Below are 5271 nucleotides of genomic sequence, written 5' to 3'. Positions count from 1 at the left end.
GTAATAAATTCACATTACTTTGCCTAGTTACTTCAACTAGTGTTTTTTATTATCAGCATTGTAAATATGTTAAGATTAGTATTGTAATATATAGTAAATATTATATTAGTAAAGTGGTTTTGTATTACTTTATTGAATCAAATACACTTCTGTATATCAGTTTACAAAGTAAATTGAAATGGAGATGATATTTCAGTCTTACAAGTGACACTTTTCTTTTCATCACCAAAGTGACTCACCATATAGTGGACATAATTCTCTTCTGAGAAAACAACTCTTTCTAGTGCTGTTTTTATTTCAGATGCTTCACATATATCTCAACGAATAGTACGATTGGGAAAATAATGTAAAGGAACAAATTAATTTACCGTGTTCCGTGGGAAACAGTGTATTCTTATATATATGTATCCCCTCCATTAGGAACATTTTTTTATTATTCAATAATTAAACACTAACGTTTTTTTTGGTATCCTATATTATTTATTTAGTGTAATTGTTATATGATAATAGCAGGACACCTAAAATTACTAATAAAATTGTAAATTTCTGGTAAGGTTCATATACTTTTATATATATCAGGTGTGTGAGAAAAGTGATGAGACTGACTTTTTACTTACCAAAGGTTTTATTTTACTCAAACCACAATATTATCCCCTTCAAAGTAGTTCCCTTGGGCAGCTACCGGTGAAGTCGTTGTTCCCACTCCTGGTAGTACCACTGGAAGACTTCAACTGGTAGGGCTTTTAACTGGTCGGTTAGAGTCTTTTGAATGTTGTCCAGAGTTCCAAAATGACGTCCTTTTAAGACATGTTTAATTTCGGGAAAAGGAAAAAGTCACAAGGACTCAAATTAGGTAAATAGGGGCTTGAAGAACCGTAGAAATGCGTTTTGAGGTCAAAATTTCCCTGATGGATATGGCCATGTGACAAGGGGCATTGTCATGATGAAGCATCCACTTGTCTGCAATGTCTGGTCTCACGCGAATCACTCTTTTTCTGAGCCTTTCAAGGACACCTTTGTAAAACACTTGGTTGACAGTTTGTCCTGGAGGAACAAATTCTTTATGCACGATACCCCTACTGTCAAAAAAGCAAATCGGCATGGTTTTGATCTTTGATTTGCTCATTCGACATTTTTTCGGTCGAGGAGATGATGGAGTGTGCCGCTCTTTGCTTTGCCGCTTTGTTTCAAGATCGTACTCAAACATCCAGGATTCATCACCTGTGATCACACGATTGAAGAATTCTTGGTCATTGTCAATCCTCTCAAGAAGATCAACGTACACGTTTCTTCGATTGTCCTTCTGTTCCGTTGTGAGGTTTTTCGGCACAAATTTCGCACGTACCCTTCGCACCTTCAAATCGTCTGTCAAAATTTGATGTACGGTGAAAGCGTTTAAATTTAACCATTCACTCATCATCCTTATTGTTAAACGACGGTCTGATCTCGCAAGAACCCTCACACGCTCAACGTTTTCGTCAGATTTTGAAATTGAAGATCTTCCTGAGCGAGGTTGATCTTTAACGTGTTCTCGGCCTTCCAAAAATAATTTGTGCCGGCGGAAAACTTGTACTCTTGATAAACAATGTTCCCCACAGGCCTGTTTCAACTTTTCAAAAGTCACCCTCGCGGATTCCTCAAGTTTAACACAAAACTTGATTGCACAACGTCGCTCTAAATTCCGATGCTCCATTTTCGTAACACACGAAAAAAACACAACTTCACTAATGGCACTGTTTGCTGAACGGAGTTGAAACTCGTACTGAGCATATGGAAGGGATTAACAAACCGGTCTAGCATAGACCGGTAGACACAGCGTTGCCAAATCGCTCCCAGTGTTACCAATCTCATTACTTTTCTCACACACCTCGTATATATGTATATATACACGAAGAAACAGAGAAACTTTCAGGACAGGTTGTGCTAGTGAAAAAAGTTCATATAAACATAGGCCTGAAAATACTTCTTTTCAAGATACAACTAGCGAAAGATTTCGCTCGAATTCAGCTCTTCTAATAAAAAGATCTGTAATTTTTGGAACCCAAACTAAAGTTGGACGTTTTTTATGTAATTTTAGTTGGAAAAATTGGATAAAAACAGTTCCAGAACTGTAACTCAGTAGTTTTTAAGATATCCGACGTAAAACATAAAATTCGGTGTCGAAAAAAGTCTTTGTTTAGGTTTGTAGTACAATAGCTACGTTAAATTGCTAATAAATGCGGAAGATATAGTAATAAAACTTGTAGAGAATTTAATTCTGAGAAAATTAATGTAAATATAGCCGATAAAAAGTAAAAAAAAAACTTTTAAAATAGTTTTTTTATTGAGGCAAAAGAGACGAAAAATACACAGAGAATCGTACTATTCTTTCTGTACCTAATAAAAATTATACAATATAGCAAAAAAAATATATGAAATGATAAACGGTAACAGAATAACAAACCTCAGTTACATTAATTGTTCGAAATTCCCTTCTTTACAATGTACAAAGCCTTCTGCCCGACGTAAAATATTTACGGTGACTTTCCGTATCAATTCAATAGTACTTTAATGAATAACTCTTCTTTAGTTCTAAATATTTTGTTGGTATACTTCGGTTTCCATATGGCCCGAAATGAAATAACCTAGTGGCGTTGTCAGATGACCTTAGTAACCGATTGATTGGTCCACTGTATCCAATCCAATTTAAGAAATTCTTATTCAAGTGATTTCTAGTTACTAAAGAAAAATAAGGCGCTGCACCATAGTGCTGGAAAATCATTTACAATCTAATTTGTAAAGGTACATTCTCCAAAAAAAACCGATAAATTATTTTTTCCCGTAAGGTTTCCATTAAAAATAAACGGTCCAGAATTTTGTCGTAAATAATGCCACACCAAACATTAATGTGAAATTATGTTGAAAACTAGTTTCCACAGTACCATGTGGATTGTCTTCGCTTCATAAATGACAATTTTTAAAATTGAAGACTCCGTTTCTCGTAAAAGTGGCTTCATCGATAAATAAAATTGAATTTACCTTATCAGCGTTGTCTAGAAGCCAATTAGAGAAGTTTAACCGCAAATTTTAACCAACGGCCATACCATTTTGAATACACCGGTTGTCGTCTGACCACCGAAGTTAAGCAACATCGGGCGCGGTTAGTACTTTGATGTGGTAGCAAATTTTCAACCTTCTGCAGACGGAAAGAATAAAGATTTTTTTGATGCGCCACACTTTATTTTTTTATAAACCGGTACGACATGAAATTTGCTTTGTGCTTGTGCCCGAATTACGCTGAATCACACGATATTCATCATTAACACGATGATTTACTTGGCGTTCAACAGGAAACGAACGAGTTGGAAATGACCCTTTCGTTCATAAATGCTGACACGCCGATGAATTTTTATTAGATACATAAAGAATATGATTTTCTGTTTATTTTTCACCTGTTTTCTTTCAATAAAAAAAAAGAAGATATAAAAGAAGAAAAGCATTTATTTACTCCTCAGATATTAAAAAGTATTTACATTAATCTCCTCAGAATTAAATTCTCTACAAGTTTTGTTACTAAATATTCCGAATTTATTAGTAATTTAACAATGCTATTGTATTACAAATTTTAAAAAACTTGTTTTTTGACACGAATTTTGTGTTTTACGTCGGACATGTTAAAAACGACTGAAGTTTCAGTTTGGGACCGTTTTATCTTTTTTCTCAGCTTAAATTACATAAGAAACCATCAATTTTACTTTCATTAATTTGATTCCCAAAAATTACTAGTAGGGCTCCTTTTTATTAGAAGAAATGAAATCCGATCGAAATCTTTCGCTAGCCGTAATTCGAAAACAAAGCGTTGTCAGACATGTTTTGTATGAACCTTTTTCATTATTTTCACCAGTAGAACATGTCCTGAAAGTTTCTCCGTTTTTTCGTGGTACACTATATATATATATATATATATATATATATATATATATATATATATACTGTAATATAAGCATTATAATCAGCATTAATACTAACAATATTAATCGTTTATTAAATTACTTAAAAATTAAGAATAAAAACATTCAAATATTAAACGATGCTAGATTATTTTTTTGTTGAATTATTTAATTTTATTCGAGAGGAAATGAAAACTGGTTTTTTTTTAATCTAGAATGACTCACTTCAAGAATATCTGCCATAACTTTGTTATTTATGAATAAATTTGAATAAATTAGGTGTAATTTTCTTTTTCATAAAACGCTTAACATTTTTTTTTTGTATAAACAATAGTTAAATAAACCAGCGGTTGCAAATATATTAATAATTAAATCGTTTACATGGCTGCCATTTTAAAGTGGATTGAGAAATCGTGTCCATTATTTTTATACAAGTAAACCTCTAGATATCCTAGCATTTTACGAAATTTCGGCTCGATACGATTAACCATTCCTGAGAAATAAATTTGTATGCTAAAAAAACAAAATGACGGGTAGCCGGTAAAACTAAGCGTTTGCGGACATATGTTGATAATAAAATTTTTTCGATGTTAAATAATAAAATATATACGTATTTATTAGTCATTTAACCAATTTATTGTTCAGTAACTGTCACAGCGAGCATGATGATCAGCCCTGCTATAATATTGTTCTCTGAAACATTGGCACACCATGATTAAACATTTCTTAGTAACATATGTTTTCTTTTCTTTTTCCTGCTTAGCCTCCGGTAATTATCTTTCAGATAATACTTCAGAGGATGATATGTATCAGTGTAAATGAAGTGCAGTCTGCTACAGTCTCAGTTCGACAATTCCTGAGATGCGTGGTTAATTGAAACCCAACCACCAGAGAACCGTTTTATTGAATTTTTCAGGTCAAAATAAGAATCATTCAGTATGACCTCATTTTACTGGGGAACTGAAATCCAGGCAAAACTTTTCGCTAGCTGTAACTCGATGACAAAACGTTTTCAGACATTTGTTTCTATGAAATTTTTTTCTTATTTCAAACTGTAGAATCAATTTCCAAATTAATTCCCTTTTCTCTTGAATCGCTTTATATACGTATATTTGTTAGTGGGTTTCTTGGTTTTAATATTTTCACTTTATTTTCAGGATTTTTCAAATACATAACATTAAATTGTTAATATTTACCTAAAAAGAGTTTTCTGTAAAAAAAACGGTAATATTATGAATTAAATTTCTATACATCATTATTTACAAAACATAATTATCTGTTATACGAACATTTAATGAAATAAATATTTTTTAAGCACAAATCAATGTAAAATAAACAAAAT

This window comes from Lycorma delicatula, chromosome 12 (genome assembly GCF_047948215.1).
Source record: "Lycorma delicatula isolate Av1 chromosome 12, ASM4794821v1, whole genome shotgun sequence".
Lineage (NCBI taxonomy): Eukaryota > Metazoa > Arthropoda > Insecta > Hemiptera > Fulgoridae > Lycorma > Lycorma delicatula.
The sequence above is the reverse complement of the archived record's forward strand: the minus strand, read 5'-3'. Positions refer to the sequence as shown.